Source organism: Dendrobates tinctorius, unplaced genomic scaffold (assembly GCF_039654945.1).
Source record: "Dendrobates tinctorius isolate UK_male_01 unplaced genomic scaffold, ASM3965494v1 ptg000093l, whole genome shotgun sequence".
Classification (NCBI taxonomy): domain Eukaryota; kingdom Metazoa; phylum Chordata; class Amphibia; order Anura; family Dendrobatidae; genus Dendrobates; species Dendrobates tinctorius.
Genome location: NW_027361761.1, coordinates 28,386,831 through 28,409,704, shown reverse-complemented (window position 1 = coordinate 28,409,704; position 22,874 = coordinate 28,386,831). Strand labels below are relative to the sequence as shown.

General features: G+C 46.5%; 2 pseudogenes; both read left to right on the top strand.

The window, feature by feature from the left end:
• Positions 1–16,936, top strand: part of LOC141098653 (guanine nucleotide-binding protein G(q) subunit alpha-like) — a 120,033-nt pseudogene extending 103,097 nt beyond the window's left edge.
• Positions 16,937–17,188: 252 nt separating this feature from the next.
• LOC141098665 (guanine nucleotide-binding protein G(q) subunit alpha-like) lies at positions 17,189–17,974 on the top strand (annotated as a pseudogene).
• Positions 17,975–22,874: the final 4,900 nt, after the last annotated feature.

Genomic DNA, 22,874 nt, shown 5'->3' with positions numbered 1-22,874 from the left:
GGACATACCATGTTTTCCGGCGTATAAGATGATTTTTTTTAACCTTTGAAAATCTTAAAAGCTGGGGGTCATCTTATACACCGGATGTAGGCTTATAGGGCAGGTGCGGAGCAATCTGCGGTTATTGCGTATGGTAGTGGGGGGAAGGGGGGGTTTGGAGTGGTCCCGATGATAAGGTGCAGAGGGGGCACCTCACCGGGAAGTATCCCTATTACCTCATTGTGGCAGCAGTTCTCGGTGTGGATTTCTGTGCTGGGGCGGTGGCTCTGTGCAGCAAGGGGGGGCTTCGTCGGCATTTTATCAAAGCCCCCGAAGCTCCATTGCAGTGATGCGATGGCCTCTGCGAAAATGGCCACTGGGGCGGTGCATGCTTAGATTCAGATCTTGTCCCAAGATCTCGGGAGACTAGATCTGAATCTGAGCATGCGTAGTCCCCAGGCAACGTGTGCATATACCCCTATTGTAAAATCTTACACTGACCATACACCAATGACACAGATACCATTTTGTGTGTTTAAACATGGACGCATGAGTAAGACCTTAGTCAGAGACTGAGCAGTAATAGAATAAAATTCATATAGTAATCCTACAATGTCTGCTGGACATGTTATAGTGAGAGTTTATAGTTCAGTTAGTACATAGACACCATACTTGTTGTTAACCAGTCAATATTTTATCCACATGTATACCGTGGCACAGCTGAAATGGTGCACAAAAAAGGTTCCCACACCAGAGAATATATAAAAAATAAATTTTTGGCACTCAACTTGAAATGATTGGTAGAATTTTATTCGCAGTCATAATAGACATTTCGGTCAATTCATTCTGACCTTTCTCAATATACTGCAACGGTACAGAAGTTGAAAAGAATATATAATAACAATAAATCAAAACTATGAACAATAATGTATGATCATCACATCAAGAAATAAAGACCTCAAAATCATGTGCATGAGTGGTGGGAAGACCTAGATATAAAATGTGAACAAGAGGTAAAAGTCACAGAAAACGAAAAAAAGGAGGGGGGGGAAATAAAGTATGAAACATACCCGACTGATCTTGAGATGTAGAGAAAAATTGTGTGGCAGATATCTAGATTTAAATATATGTTCATGTCAGTCAAAACAAGAAACCGGGGTGAGGTAAATATGTTCAGTATATGGGATCACTTACATAAAGGTATAACAGGGAGCAAAAGGGTCCGTGAATCAATTGCCTACGGTCCGAATGAGGCCTAAGTCGATATGAAAAAATAAGCCTTGTTATATGTTGACTATGGTAGGAGCATCGGTTTAAATATATAAAGCAATCTGTGTATGAGGAAAATGACCAACCTGTGGTATATCATACAAAATTTCGTATGTCCTGCGACATGGGTCACTGGTATAAATGTACCTAGGCAATAAATAAGGTGTAAATAGATCTCTCCAGATCATACATTGATTGTTGAAAAAAATATATATACAGAGAATATATACTGAAAACCGTACCATATATGTCTCTATATGCAGGGTGATGGGACCCGGACCATAAATACACTAGAGATAAGTCTGTATGTCCCTGATCATGATATCCTTGTAAGTACTTGTCAATTCAAATCTGTATTGCCCCGTAATTTCCTTTTTCTATCTGAAACCATGATCAAAAAATACGTCTTAGATGTCTGGCTTTCAGCCAGAATAAGTCATAAATATCTGACATTCAGCGTAAAAGAGCATGTCCCAAGAAAAATGTGTACCCACCATCAATGAACTTGGTAATGAGGCCCGGGTCCAGAACTCTGATTACCAATGCGATCTATCTAAGAGAATGTGGGTCAAAATGCGTCCCTACCGAAGGAATGACAATATGTGAAAAGGTAAACTAGTGAGGTCCCTTACCAGTAGTAGATAGTAGTGTCTCCTGCCACAATGTAACTCGGCATCCACCGCTTGTTCATGGGCAAGGTGACAGTGGAAGGCGCTCATTTTTAAACATTAGGGGCGGGACTAACAATCCGGCCGTAAAACCGGAAGTACGTCACCGGAAGTGACGTCACGCTATGTGATAGTGTCAAATGACACTCGAAAGGGAATGTAAACATGAGATCCCTCATGATAAGTAGTGTACATGGCACAATGGCACAAACACAGACATAGGAGTGTATGAGAAATGTTATTTATTGGGAAGAATACGATATTTAGAGCAAACTATAATGTATATATAAGGCAGCGGGTAAGGAGATAGGAGAAATAGGACGACGTCCAAGAAGAAGAGGCCACGCCGTAGCCAACGAAGGAAGAGGTCCAGACTTCTACAGAGTGACACGGTCTCAGGTACAAGCTCGTTAGTCATCAATATTTCTTCAAGGTCCCTTGGCATTGCAGAATACAACCTTTTACAGAAGGGTCTGTCTTTCTGCCCATCCTTCAAGCTAAGTACCTTTGATCTTGACATGGAATTACAGCGCTTCTTTCGTCGCATTAGACTACTTACACATTTTGCCATGAGTGTTCGGAGTGGTGACCCCACTCCCTCCGAGGGACAACCCCTGATTTCTATAAAAGATCTGGGCCTCCGGAATAAAAGCTCCTATAGACCGCCACAGAGCTCCCATGCTGTTGAATCCTTCATTGAATTTGTGGGGAAGGCATTCTCGAAAATCCGTCGAGATACTGATAATGGTTTACTACACTTCCCCTCCAATCTAACTAACTTAGACTTTCAGGCCCTACAGACCCTACGTAGCGACAATAACATTATCATCAAACCTGCTGATAAAGGTGGGGCTATAGTTGTGATGGATAAGACTGATTACATCAGGGAAGCCCTTCGCCAACTTGGCGACGAATCAGTCTATATCAAATTAGGACACGACCCAACAAGAGAGATTAGTGACATCATATCCAACATTCTCACTACTTATCATGAAAAGGGAGTCATAGACTCCAAAACAAAAGAATACCTGATAAAAACACATCCTATTATACCGGTATTTTACATGCTTCCGAAGGTACACAAGAGTTTAGAATGCCCCCCGGGCCGACCCATTGTAGCGTCTTCTGAATCGATCTTATCTCCCATATCAATCTTCTTGGAGAAGATATTAACCCCATTGACACGGAAAGCACAATCCTTTCTACTTGATACGGGTGATTTTCTCGACATTATTAAGGACATTGGTACCATACCCAAAGAGTCCATTTTGGTCTCTTTTGACGTCAAAGATCTTTACACGTCCATTCCCCATAACCAGGGAATTCAATGTGTAAGACAATTGCTGACACGGTCGGGTCTTCACCCTGATATGATCGATATGTGCCTCGAATTACTCACAGTGGTTCTCACCAAAAACCACTTTCTTTTTGAGGAGACATTCTACCTACAGGCGAAAGGGACCGCAATGGGGTCTAACGTAGCGCCCCCATATGCTAACACATACATGGCCACCTTCGAAGATGAGGTGGTGTATCCTGATCCCCGCTATATGACACATTGCATTATGTGGAAACGATTCATTGATGACGTGTTCTGTATTTGGACAGGTCCACCTGACACATTGGAAGATTTCTTTGCCACACTGAATCAAGCCTGGCCGGGCCTTAGATTCACTATTACTATGGACTCATATAGAGTCAGTTTTCTTGATACCATGATTATCAAGGATGGAGAGGGGGTACTCAGTACAGATCTATATATAAAACCTACAGACCGTAACAGTCTACTTCATTTCCAGAGTCTTCACCCACCATCCACAAAGAAATCCATACCACGTTCTCAATTCAAAAGATTAGAACGCATTGTCACGGATCCAGTTACTAATGATGTGAGAAGGGAGGAGATGTTTCAGAAATTTAGGGAGAGAGGCTATCCCCCTAATGTATTACATCAAGCTTTAGAACCCTCACCATCACTCAAACAACCCGTTACTGGGCGCACACCCTTTGTTCACACGTTCCATCCCTATGTTCACATCCTCCACCATACGATTAGGAAACATTGGAATCTCTTAAGGGAAGCACATCCTGATATACCAGAATTTCAACAAGATTTCCTACCGTGTTACAAACGTCCTCGTAACATACGTGACACTCTGATCAAAGCTGATATAGGATCAGGACCACGCCCCTCCACACAGAGGTTCTTATCACAACCAAGAACCGGTACTTACCCATGTTTACATTGTAATCAATGCAGCAATGTCCTCAAGGGGAATTACTTCCATCATCCACATTCAGGTAAACGCTATAAGATTAAGGACTATTCCACCTGCGAAACGTCGTATGTGGTATATTTGATCAAGTGCCCATGTGGCCTCCTTTATATTGGTGAAACCACACAATCCATAAAAGACCGCATAAGTAAACACAAGTCCACCATAAGATGCAGCAACACATTATTACCCCTACCCCATCACTTCATTAGTGCAGGACATACGATACCCCAATTGAAATTCCAGGTTATTGAACAGATCCCATTGCCAAGACGAGGGGGGAACCGGATCCAGACTCTAAAAAAGAGAGGGGCTTACTGGATACACGAGCTGGAGACTCTATCTCCAAGGGGTCTCAATAGGGAATACGATCTTTTGTCCTTTATTTGAACTTATAACAATGGGGTATCTTCATTATTTGCAAATCCCTAACGGACTTATTTCACCGATGTGAAGACGTTATAGATACTTAACTCATGGGTAATGCATAGTTTTGTGTTTTACCAGGTATATTCTGCAGCATATATATTATACATTGGAAACACTGATATACTACTACTATGTAGTCATTTATACATATCCTTTTTTTATATATGTTCATTGACATACAGTTTTGTCTTTTACAGAGCCGTCGCTATTGAATAGACAACATGCAATTTGTCACCTCCCGACCCTTCCTTCTGGATCCCTGACCTCTCCTCATCTCGTTTTCCTATTTCTCCTATCTCCTTACCCGCTGCCTTATATATACCGTATTTTTCGCTTTATAAGACGCACCTGATTATAAGACGCACCCCCAAATGTGGTGAAGGAATAGAGAATTTTTTAATAAATGGGGTCCGTCTTATAATGCCAGTGTCCGTCTAACAAATCATATAGGGTATATGTCCCTCATAGCCCCCCCATCCTAAAATTAGCCCCCTTAATCTGGATATGGCCACCTTATATTGAATATAGCCCCCTTGTGCTGGCACACTGGCCCCCTGTGGCTGACACACTGGCCCCCTGTGGCTGACACACTGGCCCCCTGTGGCTGGCACACTGGCCCCCTGTGGCTGGCACACTGGCACACTGGCACACTGGCCCCCTGTGGCTGACACACGGCCCCCTGTGGCTGGCCCCCTGTGGCTGACACACTGGCCCCCTGTGGCTGACACACTGGCCCCCTGTGGCTGACACACTGGCCCCCTGTGGCTGACACACTGGCCCCCTGTGGCTGACACACGGCCCCCTGTGTTAGATATCGCCTCCATGCTGCTGCTTTTAGTAAAATAAACTCTTTCCTTACCTTCTCAGCGCTGTCCCTCCTCGTGTCTCCCTCAGTGTGGTTGAGCTCCTCCTCCACCTCCTGGTTCTCAGTGCCGGTCATGTGATCAGCACAGCAGAGTGATATCATCTCTGCGTGCCTGATGACAGCGGCAGCCGAGACACTGGGAGATCAGCGCTGGAGGAGGTAAGGAAAGTTTTTTATTTTACTATGGGCAGCAGCATGGGGGAGATATCTAACACAGGGGATCATGTGCGATCAAAGGAAGGCGCAGGCAGCTATAATATGCGCCGCTCCCCCAGCCAGTCACCGTGGTGTGGTTTCAGCACCATGGTGATGGACAGCGGCAGTGCATATTATATGAGCGGGAGCAGGAGATCAAAGGCTCCCTCCGGCAGCTTTTACCAGCTCACAGCACCGCTCCAAAGCTGCCCCCACCTCCCCTGGACCCTGCAGTGTGTGTATATATATATTATATATATATACATACATACACACACACACATATATATATATATATATATACACACACACACACACACACACACACACACACACACATACATATATACACATACATATATACACATACATATATACACATACATATATACACATACACCTCGTATATTCGGATTATAAGACGCACCCCCTACTTTCCCCCCAAATTTGGGGGAACAAAAGTGCGTCTTATAAAGCGAAAAATACGGTACATTATAGTTTGCTCTAAATATCGTATTCTTCCCAATAAATAACATTTCTCATACACTCCTATGTCTGTGTTTGTGCCATTGTGCCATGTACACTACTTATCATGAGGGATCTCATGTTTACATTCCCTTTCGAGTGTCATTTGACACTATCACATAGCGCGACGTCACTTCCGGTGACGTACTTCCGGTTTTACGGCCGGATTGTTAGTCCCGCCCCTAATGTTTAAAAATGAGCGCCTTCCACTGTCACCTTGCCCATGAACAAGCGGTGGATGCCGAGTTACATTGTGGCAGGAGACACTACTATCTACTACTGGTAAGGGACCTCACTAGTTTACCTTTTCACATATTGTCATTCCTTCGGTAGGGACGCATTTTGACCCACATTCTCTTATATAGATCGCATTGGTAATCAGAGTTCTGGACCCGGGCCTCATTACCAAGTTCATTGATGGTGGGTACACATTTTTCTTGGGACATGCTCTTTTACGCTGAATGTCAGATATTTATGACTTATTCTGGCTGAAAGCCAGACATCTAAGACGTATTTTTTGATCATGGTTTCAGATAGAAAAAGGAAATTACAGGGCAATACAGATTTGAATTGACAAGTACTTACAAGGATATCATGATCAGGGACATACAGACTTATCTCTAGTGTATTTATGGTCCAGGTCCCATCAGCCTGCATATAGAGACATATATGGTACGGTTTTCAGTATATATTCTCTGTAAATATATTTTTTTCAACAATCAATGTATGATCTGGAGAGATCTATTTACACCTTATTTATTGCCTAGGTACATTTATACCAGTGACACATGTCGCAGGCCATACGAAATTTTGTATGATATACCACAGGTTGGTCATTTTCCTCATACACAGATTGCTATATATATTTAAACCGATGCTCCTACCATAGTCAACATATAACAAGGCTTATTTTTTCATATCGACTTAGGCCTCATTCGGACCGTAGGCAATTGATTCACGGACCCTTTTGCTCCCTGTTATACCTTTATGTAAGTGATCCCATATACTGAACACATTTACCTCACCCCGGTTTCTTGTTTTGACTGACATGAACATATATTTAAATCTAGATATCTGCCACACAATTTTTCTCTACATCTCAAGAGCAGTCGGGTATGTTTCATACTTTATTTCCCCCCCCTCCTTTTTTTCGTTTTCTGTGACTTTTACCTCTTGTTCACATTTTATATCTAGGTCTTCCCACCACTCATGCACATGATTTTGAGGTCTTTATTTCTTGATGTGATGATCATACATTATTGTTCATAGTTTTGATTTATTATTATATATTCTTTTCAACTTCTGTACCGTTGCAGTATATTGAGAAAGGTCAGAATGAATTGACCGAAACGTCTATTATGACTGCGAATAAAATTCTACCAATCATTTCAAGTTGAGTGCCAAAAATTTATTTTTTAAATATTTTATCCACAACACTGCAGTGTCAAAAGAGGAAGACAGCGAGACAGGCAGCAACATCGCATCAGAGAGCTCTTGACCTCGAAACAGAAGATCCTCAGATCCTGGTATTGTGACAGCATAATACCAATGAATAAATAATATTCTTATTAAAAAGGGAACCTGTCACCTTGTTTTGTCACTAAAAGATGCGACCACCGCCTTTCGGGGCTTATCTACAGCATTCTGTAAAGCTGTAGATACAAAGAACAAGTTATATTATACTCACCCAGGGGCGGTCCAGTCCGAGGGGCGGTCCAGTCCGGTGGGCGTCGCAGGTCCAGCGCCTCCCATCTACATGCGATGTCGTTATCTTCCTTGCTTTGTGCTGCGCTCCTGTGCTGGCGTACTGATATGCCCTATAGTGCACAGGAGCTGGGAAAGGTCAGAGAGGCCAAGCACCTGCGCACTGCAGGACTGTAATAATGTGCAGGTACTGATGTCACCACGGATCAGAGAGACCAATGGTTAAAGGGCTTTTTTTTTTTTTTAATAGGGGTTAAATTCTCCATGCAGGGAGGAGCAGCTTGCCACTGAAGTCACCAGGGCTACACGCTCGGGTCACTGTCCCTGCACTGTCAGGAGCAGTCTCCTCTGGTGATGAAGACTCCAGAGTCCATGTACTCAACTACAGCTCTCACCATTGCTCTTCTCTCAGCCTCTGTGCTCTGACGGGGAGTCCTCTCTCTGGGAGTGTGGTGTTGCAGGCTGCTTTCATGCCCTCTGCGTGCACACCACCTGGTCCACTCCCCCTTCCTGTTCCTCTCTGACCATAGCAGTTACATGGTCCACTATGTCCAGGGCAGAAAGTCTTCCCCGCCCAGCAAACCTGTCTGGTTAAGTGGCTTTGGATAAGGAGCAGGGAAGGTAACCTCCATTGGGCTCTTCTTACTCTTCACCCCCTTACAGTACTTTGCTCCACCCTCAACAGGGCAGATCAGTACACCTGCGCAGGAGCGCGACACGGAACAAGGAAGATGACATCACATGAAGGGAGGTGCCACACGTGCGACACCCATTGGACTGCCCTGCCCTCGGGCGAGTATAATAAAACATGTTTTTCTTATCTTGAAAATCAGATTGGGGGCTTATCTAGACCATTCTAGAATGCTGTAGATAAGCACCGAAAGGCAGTGGCCGCAGCTTATAACGGCAAAACAACGTGACAGGTTCATTTTTACACCACAGCCCTTTACATACATCATCAACACTGTCCCCACAATCTTAACATCCTATTAGGTTTTTGGAGTGTGATAGGAAACCCACACAAACACTGGGAGAACATATAAGCTCTTTGCAAGTGTCATCCTCTGTGGGATTTGAACCCCAAACCCCAGTGCTACAAAGCTATTGTGCTGACTGAGCCACCATATACAGTGGTAACCACAGAGCCACCATATACAGTGCTAACCACAGAGCCACCGTGCTGCCATAATAGATATAGAATATTTTTGCTGACAGCATTGTGTATTAGCTCTTTCTATGCACATCAAATGCACTAAACATCTGTTTTTAATTGATTTGAGGATTTAATATTGATAGCCTAGCCTTATAATAGGTTATCAATATTGACATCAGCACTGATCAGTTGACTGAAGGAGTTGTAGCGCTTCATGGACTAAGGACTGCTAGTTTATCATACTTCTACACCATGTTCCAATGTATCTATTTAAAGGGATCTCTCGTCTCATCAGTCTGTCTCCCCCTAATCTGCACAGCAATCCCCCTTCTTACAAGGAGAAGCAGCAGGTCTGTGACTTGCAGGGTAGGGGTCTGTCTCTTTCCACCACCACCAGCAGCAGTCAGGAGACATTACTCTGGAGTTCATCATGGCGCGCTGCCTCAGTGAGGCCAAGGAAGCTCGGAGGATCAACGACGAGATCGAAGAGGCAGCTCCACTGAGACAAGAGTGACGCCCGCTGGGAGCAGAAAAGGATTATCCATGGATCTGGCTTCTCTGATGTAAATAAGAGGGGCTTCACTAAGACTATGATTCGGGCAATGCAGACCCTTTAAATTCCATACAAGTATGAACACAAGGGCTATGCATTTTTATTTGGGAAGTTGATAGAAGTGTGCTCATTTGTGAACCCTTATGTAGATGCAATAAAATATTTATGGAATGACCCTGGCATACAAGAATGCTATAATAGGTGATGGGAATATCGACTGTCTGATTCCACAGGTCTCAGATCATGGATATCTACCTTCTCAACAAGATGTGCTTCGAGTAAGAGTGCCCACAACAGGAATCGAATATCCATTTGTGGTGCCCCTGAGGGTTCAGTCGCCACAGAGGTACTGCAACTCCTCCTGAGGTGTGGTATCCCACTCTCCAGGTAAGATGGTAACACATGACCAGCCTCCAAAACCTGCATCCCACACAACATAGTAGTGTAGTAAAGCACCTTTGGTGGCTCCCTGCTTGGATCATGGAGAGTGCTGGGAGGTGGGTGGAGCTTAGACTGCACAAGAGCGTGAGAATATTAGGGCTAGGTCAGTCTGTGAAAGAAAATCCCCAGAGAGGGATGGAGTGAAGGAGGTGCTGCAGCAGACTTCAGTGACCTGGTGCTGCTGGCACGGGAAAGAGAAATAGAAAGCCTGATTCTCCAGAAGTTAGAAAGTTTAGTACGGAACATAAGGAGAAGAGAACTAAGGACTAGGGTCGGAGCCCTTCCTTAAGTTCTAAGCGCATGGCCGGGGTCCGGTCCCCAAGGTTGTATGGATACTGATAGACCTGCAGCAGACACCGGAGGAATAGAAGTTGTCACCACTTTATTCCCACCTAAGACTGGGGGGCACAACAGCAATGTGAGTGAGCTGGGACTAGGTAGAAGGAGTCCCCGAAGCAGGATACAGCTGTCTGCCGTACAAGTAGAGTTCAAAGGAACATCTGAAAGGAGGAACTTGGGTTTAACACACAACCAAAATTACTTCAGTATAAGTGGATCGCCCTCCCAGGGCTGTGGTGTACTCGGTACCGGGCCGGTCTCTCAGAGAGGAATGTCACAGCAGCAGTGACCCAATCCATGGCCCTGGGCGCCCATGTAAAAAGGGGTAGAGTGGTGGAATAAAGTTTGAGTGATTCGTGACGCCACCTGTGGTATTCGGCAATGAAGATGCTAAGCCGACGCTGCAGACAGATCCTCTGGGACAGATGGTGTGGTGCAGCAATGATGGTGTAGCGCTCCACAGGCAGGGCTGTAGTTCCAGGGCAGTGTAGATCGGTGTTGGGGAAGAGGGTGCAGTGTCTGGCACAGAGATGTAGCAGTGCTGGAGACGTTGCAGAAAGGCGGCAAGGACACAGCGGAATGTAGTTTCTTTACCTTTACTTTGTAAGTGCAGTCCAGGGTCCAGATTACAGATGGCACAGGAGCTGATTAGCCTGGAAGCAACTCCGGAATCTCTCTATGCAGATAGGTTGTATAGTCTCCTTCCTAGCGCTTACTCGAGGTACATCCAGTACTGTGTTACACTGAAGTTCCTCCTCAGATCTACCTCATATGGCAGACAGCTGTAGCCTTCTATCTCTTCCCTTGGCTCACCCATTGCTGTTGTGCCTCCGAGTCTTAGGTGGGAATAGAGCTTTTACAGCTTCCTATTCCTCTGGTTTCTGTTGCAGGACCATTAGTATCCATACAACCGTGAAGACCAGGCTCCAGATCATGCGCTCCAGCTGGGAACGAGCTCTCTACTCTGCTCAGTCCCTCAGCTTCTCTTTCCACGTCTACACACTTCAGCCTCCTCACAGAACTGACTAATTTCCCCCAGAGAGCACTCCTCCCCCAATTCTGGTTTAGAGCTCCCTCTGCTGGCCCGGAGTGGGAACTGTGTTGCAGGTTATGGTTAACTACTAGTGAGACCCTTCATTGCTTCCAAGCCTGACATCACCCTCCCTGGAGGAAGGCAATGCCACTGTGGTGACCATACTCCTGGGGGCGCCACATTAGCGCTAGTGAGGAGATGTTCAGAACAGGCACACGAAAGGGAGAGCTAGAGAGATTAATTCCATCTGCCTGGGAGTTGGCTGAGCCCCTGACCTGGAGACTACAGGATGGAAGCGGGCACCTGTCTGTGCCAAGAATGTGCGTAAAAGAACTGGAACTGCATTCCTCTGTCTCCTTGCCTTCTTCCTGCGCCAACCCACTCAGCACTGCTACATCTCTGTAGATAACACTGCACCATCTCCTCCTCCTCACTATCTCCTCATTTGCCAACCTCATCTACTCTGCCCTGGGACTACAGCCCTACATCATCATTGCTGCATGACACCATCTGTCCCAGAGAGGCAACCCTGCAGCGCTGGTCAAACTGACCAGAAACCACAGGTGGCATCACGAATCCTCTCAATGACTTTATCCCCATCACTCTACCCCTTTTACATGGATGCCCAGGGCCATGGACCGGGTCACCGCTGTGACACTTCCCTCTGAGATACCGGCCCGGTACAGAGTACCACACGGCCCTGGCGGGCGACCCATTTTGGAGTCACAAACAGGATGACGAAGCCCGGACCACCGGCTCCCGTGTGCTGAAGATTTATTGGACTTAAAATTGCTGAGAATGTGCAAAAGAACCAAAAAATAATGGACTGTAAAATGGACTCTCAAAATGGCCACCGACACGGTGAAGAATGGCATGACAACATGGGTGGTCTTAAGAAAAGAGCGCGCACTGTCCTGGGCCTCACCTGCCTGAACTTTTATGCAACAGCGACATGGCCCATCCCCAAAGGGGTTCGTATACTCGCCTGGTATGGAGGAAGAGGAAGAAGACGCCGCCCCAGGAAGGAGGAGTGAAGCCCTATAGCGGGAAAGGAGCCCAGGAAGGAGTATGCCAGGACGCCATGTTAGAAGCAGCATGGAGACCTGAAGAGCATGAGGAGGCTGAGCTTGTCTTCCCCAGCGCACTAGCCGAAGGCTCCAATCCTGCTTCCACGATGGACCGCCAGCAGCTGCAGGAATTAATTGCCCAGCTGACCCACCGTCTGCGGCTGAAACAAGAGGCTCTGTGGACCATGAACCTGCAGCGCGCCCAGGAGGGGCCTGCGCCAATGGTACCCGTCACCGCTGCACCAGCCTCACCACTGGCAGTATCTGCTACCTCAGCGGCATCCGTAACATCGCCGCCAGCATTTGCTGCCGCCTCCACCCTGGCTCCACAGCCAGACATAGCTGCCTGCCAGGAGGAGTTACCCAAGGGCCTGGGAGCTGAAGAGGAGATGGCGACTGCGCTCCTGCCTGGACCTATCACAGCTGCGCAGGTCCCACTGGAGGCCCCTGCAGACTTGGAGTCAGCATCCACTTCACCACCGTCTCCGCCCGCTGACCAGGCAGCTCCAACAACCACCACTGCCACCCACCACCGTACAGTGCCTGTAGCAGAGACGGAACACTGCCCAGAGGTGCCAGGTATGACCGGCGCCCCTGCAACTGGGAGACCGCTGGGTGCCTGTGCTTCAACGTCCGGGCAGGTTGTGCTGGACCTAGCCTGGGACCGGGATTTTAATCCCGGGGGGGGAACTGAACCCCTGGCAGTGGTGCCCCTGTCCACGATGGGTAGAGGCGAGCCCCAAGAGGTGGAGGAGGAAGAGCCTTACTGCCAGCAGACTCTCTGCAAGCTGGCAGCCGAGCAGAGGGAGCGGGAGCAGCGGAGACTGGCAGTGTTGGGCCCTGACATGGACCGGAAAGAAAAAGGCCCGCGCCGGGCACTACAGTCCTCGGGACTCGGCCGGCTGGGGTCAGGTACTGAATTTCAATCTGGAAAGGGGGTTTGGCTTCATCTCAGACCCCCAGAGGACCTCCGACCTCTGTCAGCCGGAGGGATGTAGCGTCCCACCTACAGGGGGGGGGGGGGGGGGGAACACCCCAGTCGTGATTTATACCCGGGAGAGTACGTCATCTTCACACGGCACGAGGGGCTACATGGCTGGTATGCCTTGAATGTGCATCGCATCCCGGAGAAGTTTGTAGCAGCCTACAAAAGGGACAAGACCCATGTTCCACCAGCAGAAGCAGTCCCCACCGTGGTATTTGTACCCAGCAAAGCCAAGCAGGCCACATCCATGGAAGTGAAACACCCCCTACAGGTTGCTACCCCTGCAGTTCCACAGGAAACCGTACCACCAGCTGTCAGACCAAGAACCAGAGCAGCAGAGATACTGCCTGAAGCTGCTGTGCTACCCTCACAGGCAGCTACTGCTCAAAAACCAGCTGCCACCATATCTGCACAGGCAGCCATCCCCAAAGCCCAACAGGAGGAGTACCTGCAGTTTGTGAATCCACCAGCAGGATGCGGACATCCTGAAAGTCGAAGCAAAAGAAATCTGCTTCTACCACCCCAGGAGGGGACCATCACTAGAAACACTTTAAAATCATGACTGTTACCCAGGAGGGTATTGGCATGTTTGCCCTTGTTATTGTTCCTCAGTTTTGTCTCAGTTGCCATCAGTATTATTGAAACAGACTGTGGAGATCATGGACTGATTGATCCAAAAACTTTCCTGTAAATAGTTGTGCCTCTTAAGGTTCTCTTGGTTTTACATGAACCTTCAAATAAGGACTACTTCAGACCTGGAGTTCGGCTCCAATTCTAAGGACACTGCAAGACATCCTGGCTGGGCCAGTGTCTATATCACCCAAGAATGATTGCCTTTAATGTCTTAATTAACGTTTAGTATTTTGTAGTGAAAGCATTTCTTCGACAAGAATAGGTTGTAGTGGTAGTCTTTAATAAAAGTGTTGCTAGCAGAAGAGTATAGTTATGGCATTAGGACAGATTTTCTATAGGATTTAGTTGGTAGCAATGTTTAATAAAAATATGAGTTTTGAATAAAAATTTTGAATTCCGGTGACGAACCAGGAGTTAGCGGTTGTCACCTATGGGTCGAAGAAACAGCAGAATGTGAAAGTGAATGACAAAAGAAAAAGGTGAAGTGAAAATGGTAATACTTGAACTGGTAGTGAACTTTTTAGTAATGGTTACTGCCAATAGCACTTTACTTGTAATTTTACATTTTTCCTAATTTAATCTGTTAATTTGTTCTGCAACGTTTAAGAATCAGTGTCTCCCATATTGGGAAGTTTAGTTTAAAAATTGTTTACTTGTTAAAATGCATTTAAAAAATTTTGTATGTTCCTTATGTAACATCTTACTACTCATTTGTTTACAGCCCGTGGACGTGCTGCGGTTAACAGAGGGGGTATGTGGCTCCCCTGAGGGTAAGTCGCCACAGAAGTACTGCACCTCCTCCTGAGATGTGGTATCCCACTCTTCAGGTAAGATGGTAACACCTGACCAGCCTCCAACACCTGCATCCCACACAACATAGTGTAGCAAAGCACCTTTGGTGGCTCCCTGCTTGGAACATGAAGAGTGCTGGGAGGTGGGTGGAGCTTAGACTGCACAAGAGCGGGAGAATATTAAGACAAGGTCAGTCTGTGAAAGAAGATCCCCAGAGAGGGATGGAGTGAAGGAGGTGCTGCAGCAGACTTCAGTGACCTGGAGCTGCTGGCACAGGTGTCTCAGTCCTGTCAGTGCCAGCATGCAGCCACCGCAGAGCAAGGACTCACCCATACTGCAGAGGGGCCCGGGGTCAGACAGCTGGATAGTTCAAGCAAACAGGACCTGGAGAAGCTAAAGTCAGCGAGCAGTGAAGGACCGCAAGGGGGCAGGGCTTAGCGTCCTGCTGTCAGATAGGCAAAATACTATACAGGAATACTCAATATCAGACAAACCAGGTCATACACAGATCAAGTACCAGGGATGAGACAGAATGGATAGTTGGGGACAGGCAGTGGTCAAAGCCAAACAGACATAGAAGGTACCAAGCAGAATCCAACAAGCAGTATCCAGAGAACAGACCGAGTCGTACACAGTATCAGATAAACAAGAACACAGCACCAACACCCTCAGGGGTCACCACACAATGCCAAGGGCGAAAATATAACTGACGGGGATGGGAGCGTCCTAAGGTTATAAGAAGCTTTCCCAGAACCAGGGAGAGGCTACAATCATAAGCCCCAGGTGTGCAGGTAAGCCTGCACTGGGATCACAACCTTTATCCCCAGAAATGCCAGTCATCAGCACTGGTTCCAGACATTAACCCCACCTGTGCGAGTCAAACCCGCACTGAGATCATGACAACGGGAAAGAGAAATAGAAAGCCTGATTCTCCAGAAGGAAGAAAGTTTAGTATGGAACGTAAGGAGAAGAAGAGAACTAAGGACTAGGGTCGGAGCGGAGCCCTTCCTCAAGTTCTAAGCGCATGGCTGGGGTCCGGTCCCCGAGGTTGTATGAATACTGATGGTCCTAGAGCAGACACCGGAGGAATAGAAGTGGTCACCACTTTATTCCCACCTAAGACTTGGGGGCACAACAGCAACGTGAGTGGGCCGGGACTTGATAGCAAGGAGTCCCCAAAGCAGGCTACAGCTGTCTGCCATACAAGTAGAGTTCAAAGGAACATCTGAAAGGAGGAACTTAGGTTTAACACAACCACGAGTACTTCATTACAAGCGCTAGAAAGGAGACGTTCAGAACAGGCACACGAAAAGGAGAGCTGGAGAGGTTAATTCCATCTGCCTGGGAGTTGGCTGAGCCCCTGATCTGGAGACCACAGCATGGAAGCGGGCACCTATCTGTGCCAAGAACGCAAGTAAAAGAACTGGAACTGCATTCATCTGTCTCCTTGCCTTCTTCCTGCGCCAACCCACTCAGCACTGCTACATCTCTGTGCCTAACACTGCACCATCTCCTCCTCACTATCTCCTCATTTGCCAACCTCATCTACTCTGCCCTGGGACTACAGCCCTACCTGTGGAGGGCTACAACATCATTGCTGCACCACACCATCTGTCCCAGAGAGGCAACCCTGCAGCGCTGGTCAAACTGACCAGAAACCACAGGTGGCTTCACAAATCCTCTCAATGACTTTATCCCCATCACTCTACCCCTTTTACATGGATGCCGTGTCACCGCTACTGTGACACTTCCCTCTGAGATACCAACCCGGTACAGTACCCCACGGCCTTGGCGGGTGACCCACATTTGATTTACAAAGTGTCATCTTCATAATAGTGGACGTAGGAGGGCAGCAGTGAGAAAGGAGGAAGTGGATACACCTCCATAATGTCCCTTGTAGCTCTTAGTGAATATGATCAGGTGCTCATGGAGTCTGATAATGAGAACCGGATGGAAGAAAGCTAAACACCATTTAGGATTATTAAACACATCCGTGGCTTCAGAATTCTTCGCTCTTCCTATCCTTATAATAGGCTATCAATACTGACATCAGCACTGATCCGTTGACTGAAGGAGTTGTAGTGCTTTATGGAATAAGGACTGCTATTTTACCATACTTATTCACCATGTTCCAATATATTTATTTAAAGGGATCTCCCGTCTCAGTCTGCCTCCCCCCAATCTGCACAGCAATCCCCCTTCTTACAAGGAGAAGCAGCAGGTCTGTGCCTTGCAGGGTGGGGGGGTCTGTCTCTTTCCAGCACCACTAGCAGTTAGCAGACATGACTCTGGAGTCCATCATCGTGTGCTGCCTCAGTGAGGAGGCCAAGGAAGCTCGGAGGATCAGTGACGAGACACGTAGCTCCACCAAGACAAGAGGGACGCCCGCCGGGAGCAGATAAGCATTATCCATGGATCTGGCTACTCTGATGAAGATAAGAGGGGCTTCACTAAGCTTGTGTACTAGAACATATTCACTGCAATGCAAGCTATGATTAGGGCAAGGGAGACCCTTAAAATTCCATACAAGTATCAACACAACAAGGGCCATGCACTGTTATTTCGGGAAGTTGATATTGAGAAGGTGTGCTCATTTGAGATCCCTTATGTAGATGCAGTGAAATATTTATGGAATGACCCTGACATACAAGAATGCTATGATAGGAGACGGGATCATCAACTGTCTGATTCCACAAATAATTATCCAATTGACCTGGACCATATTGCAGATCATGGATATCTACCTTCAACAACTTGTGCTCTGAGTCAGAGTGCCCACAACAGGAAATATTTAATATCCATTTGATTTACAAAGTGTCATCTTCAGAATGGTGGACATAGGAGGGCATCAATGAGAAGGAAGAAGTGGATACACCTCCATAATGTTCCTTGTAGCTCTTAGTGAATATGATCAGGTGCTCATGGAGTCTGATAATGAGAACCGGATGGAAGAGCGCCAAGCACCATTTAGGATGATTATCACATATCTGTGGTTTCAGAATTCTTCACTCATCCTATCCTTATAATAGGCTATCAATATTGACATCAGCATTGATCAGTTGACTGAAGGAGTTGTAGAGTTTCATGGAATAAGGACTGCTATTTTACCATTCTTATACACCGTGTTCCAATGCATTTATTTAAAGGCAGTCTGCAGGATTTAAACCCTCCAAACCATTTATATGTGCATGTAGCTCTTTTAAAGACAAACTCAATAAATACCTTTATAAGCCAAGCCCCTTTCTCCCTTTATTCAGAAATCAGCATTTCAATTGATATATAAATTATGCCTAACGACTCTGGTGGATCTTATCCCTCTATCACTCCAGCTCTATGTCCCGCAGAGTGCTACCTGCTTTTGCTTCACCAACAGCCTCTATGATGTGTTTCATTCTGGAAAAAAGAGCTGCAAGTCGATCAGGAAGAGGTGGCACCGAGCGGGTATAGAGCTGGAGCAACAGATCTACTCCCTCATTTGAATATGTATATGTGGCACCCCAGAGGCTCAGTTGCCACAGAGGTACTGCACCTCCTTCTGAGGTGTGGTATCCCACCATCTAGATAAGGTGGAGACTCCTGACCACACACCACTCGTAGTGTAGCAAAGCACCTTCAGCGGCTCCCTGCTTGGAGTATAGCAAAGCACCCATTGGTAGGTCCCTGCTTGGAACAGGAAACGTGCTGGGAGGTGGGTGGAGTTAGATTACATTACAAAGAGCGGGAAGAGTTTAGGACAACAGTTGAGTTGGTTAGAGAGTTGGAGAGAAGAAGATCCCTGGAGAGAGGGATGGAAGGATGGAAGTGCTGCAACAGATCCCAGTGACCTGGGTCTGCTGGCACGGGAAAGGAATAGAGAGAGCACCGAGTCCCTGACCTGGAGGACACGGCACGGAGGCAGGCACCTGTTTGTACAGACTGTGTAAAGCTTTGGAACTACATGCCCTGGTGTCCTCCACTTATTCCTGCACCAACCTGCTCAGCACTGCTACATCCCTTGAACCTGACACTACACCATCTACGTGTCACTTCACCTACTCTGCCCTGGGACTACAGCCCTGCCTGTGGAGGGCTATAACATCACTGCTGCACCACACCATCTGTCCCAGAGGATCCGTCTTCAGCGTCGGCTTACATCTTCATTGCCGAACACCACAGGTGGCGTCACGACTTACACTGAACATTTACAATGGGCGCCCAGGGCCACGGGCTGGGTTACAGCTACCGTGACATCTCCCATTGAGTACCATCGTGCCTGGTACCGAGTACCCCACAGCCCTGGGTGTGAGGTCAACCCATATGCAAACCAAATTTCAGATGAATAGACTGAACATGTAAAAATATCGCTGGAATTGTCTTTGAAAGAGCTACATGGGCATACACAGATTCTGCCTCAATCATTCTATTGCTGCAAGTACCGCATTTGCCGGATCGCGACAAAACCGCAAGTGTCGCACATGTCTGCAAGTCCCATAGGGAATGAATGAGGCAGAATGCAGTGCTGCCTTACGTGGCAGATGAGGAAAAACTACCGGATCTGCTGCGAATTGCAAAAATCGCTGATTTGACAGTAGCTTAAGTCACTGATGAAAGTGTCTGCATTAGTCATACTCATAAGTCATACTACCTTCAGCTGTTTTTAGGAAAGGTGGTCCTACGCAAATCTAATATACAAAGCTCGGTGTGTGTGTGTGTGTGTGTGTGTGTGTGTGTGTGTGTGGTGTCCGGGATTGGCGTCCACACCGTCGCAGCTACAGCCACAAAATTTGGACCCCGAGAGCATCATATGCTATGTTGTGAGGCAAAATTTTAATCCTGCGTGTTCCAATTCAACAATTTTGCCCCTATCTACATAATGGGGAAATAGTGTATATATTGTCATCTGCACCGTCGTAGCTACAGCCACAGAATGTTGCACAGTCACACATCTTGACCCCGAGAGCATCATAAGCTATGTTGTGAGGCAAAATTTTAAACCCTGCGCGTTCCAATTCAACAAACAATTTTGCCCATATCTACATAATGGGGAAAAAGTGAAAGGAAGAGTCTTGGAGGCAAATTGACAGCTGCCAGATGTGAACAAGGGGGACTTAAAGAATGAGAGCGATGGTGCCAGAGTATATACCGTACAGTTGCTAAGGTGGGGCACTGACATGGGATACACACCACACACGGGGATATGAACACACACACAAAATGCGCCACACACTACCACGTGCTTCACATATACCACCCTCAGCACACATTTCACCACACATACACTAACCTCGCCACATAAAAGTCAAAACACAAAACTCGCCACTCAAAGCTCGCCACGTTCTCCCAGAGCTGTTTAAAAGATGAAAAATGAGCTGTGATTGGTTGCCATCAGCAACAGTTTTCTTTGTAGACAGTTGTGGTAACTGAAGCCTATTATTCTTATCATTTCTATGGTGTTTTCTTCTATTAGATACACGGCTCAGCAGTCCGTACCACAGGATAGGATTAGATACATGGATCAGCAGTCAGTATCACACAGGAGACGATTAGATTCACGGCTGAGCAGTCATTATCACACAGGATAGGGTTAGATACACGGCTCAGCAGACGGTATCCCACAGTATAGGATTAGATACACAGCTCAGCAGAAAGTATCACACATGAGAGGATACTTGGGTAATCGTTTAGTTAATTTGTGTTGCAAATCTGTAGTGTTGAATATATGATGTGAAATGGTTTTATGTGCAATATAATATTTATAATTTGTTATAACTAACCACAGTTGGTTACTATGCCCAGGCAACGCCAGGCTCTTCAGCTAGTTACATCTAAAACCCGAGGGTACTGGGACCCTGGATAGTACACAAGAACGTGAAGCCCTGGCCATTTTGGAGGAGCTTGAGAGGGGGATGCCTCCCTTGAATAAAGGTACTTTCCCCACATCAGTACTTCCTAGATCAACCACGTTCCCTTCCTTTTTCATCGGTGCCCAGTTTGAAATTTTCAACAAACTCATACTGGAGGATTTTAAAAAATTGCCAACTAGTAGTACAGGCATAAAGAATCTTTCTAGAGCACAGCAAGGGACACTTGAAGAGATATGAAGCATGTAGCTATAAAACCAGCGGATTGGAGGGGGGGGGGACGTGGTCATCTGGCCATCGGTGATTTACGAGATGGAGGCATATTGCCAGCTGAGGGATTGTGAGGCATATGCCCAATTACCAAATAACCCAGTACAGAAATTTTCCGGTGAACTGTTTGCGATACTAGAGGGGGCTCTATCCCAGGGGTTGATCCCCAAAAAGGTTTTTGACAGCCTCATGATACAGATCCCAGTGACTCCCACGTTGTACCTAATGCCAAAAGTGCCAACATATCATGGGCCACCTCGTTCCTGTCCATCAACGGGGGCAAGTAATTTAAAATCTTAACATATATCTCATATAGTACGAGATACGTTATATATTATGCTCAGTGCCCATGTAAGCTGGTATATGTGGGCCTCACATCCCGTAAGTTACACATTAGAACTAGGGAACATGTGAGGGACATCATAGCAGCCAAAGAATACATTGATGTTTCAAGCTTAAAGACCATATCAAGGCGCTTCAAGCTGTGCCATGACTCCAATCCAGGTGGATTCTTAGTGTGTGGCATTGATCGAATCCATGGTGGTGCAAGAGGTGGCGACCTCAAGAAAACCTTGGCGCACCTTGAGTGCAGCTGGATTGTCACACTTGGTACCATGACACCCTCAGGTTTAAACGAGAAACTGTCTTTTGTTCCATTCCTCTAAAATTCCTAGTCTCTCTTTTGTTCTTTCAATTTGTACTATGTGCAGTTTAATAATTAGTCATTTTTATTTAGTTATTGAGAATATATGAGTGATATTCTGACCATAGTTGATCACAACTTGATGGAATCACCAAAGTACCTCAAAATTGCATAAAAAAAAAAAAAATGAATGAGTACAGACAATCTCTTTATCGTTCTGAAGTTGATGGGACTACCTACATAACGCATTATTGAACCTGTGCCCTTCTGGGTTATATGTGGTTCATAAAATGTCATATCTTGTCTCTGTTATATGCTCTGTATATGTTTATATCCTGAGGACACTTTCTATTTATTGATGCTTTTTGTGGAATTAATTTTCAGTTAATGTTATCATGCATGCAAAGGTTCCCTCATGGTGCGAGTGAGTGGTGTTTGTGCTCCCGTGGTGCCATGGAAGGCATCCAAGCAGCGCTGACACGCACTCTCACAGGCACCTTGTGGATGTGTGTGCCATGCTCCGGATAGCCGGACATGATGCTGCAGGGGAACAACCACACTCACTGTGCACATGCCGCTTCTCATGTGGGCACCTGCGCATTCCTCCTTACATTCTGGGCAGCTAGACGTAGCTGTGACTCACTGCACACGCGCCGCCTTATTGGTGGGCGCCTGCGCACTTTTACATTTATTCTCTCCCTTCCCGGAAACAGAAGTGACGTTGCGCCGTGTGCCTGGTGTCACTGCGCAGGCACAGATCAGTGCGTCCCCTCATTTGCAGTTTTCATATAAATACATGTTTGCCACACAGCCCTGGGAAGAAGCTGCTTTGGTGAAACGCGTTGGGCATCCCCCTTGCCTCACCCAGTCCCCACATGGGTAAGGAGTTTTACTACAGTTTTGGTGCAGCTATGTGTATGGCTTTATTCTACAGCAGCATGATTTTTCAGTGCTAAGGGGCAGTGAAAACACTTTATGATAGCCTGCATTTGTATGTGCTCCTGTGAACCTCTGATTGTTGCACTGACATATGGCACGATTACATGCACTTTAGTTACTATTTAATGCCTAAGTTTCAATCTGGGTGCAGCAGCTACATGCAAATGCCTAATTCAATGATGTTTGCCCACTGCCCTATGTGCCCAATAAGCCGCATTTGAAAAGGCCCAGTTGCTATTTACAACCTCTTTGTATTTGTACCTGATGAGATCTTGG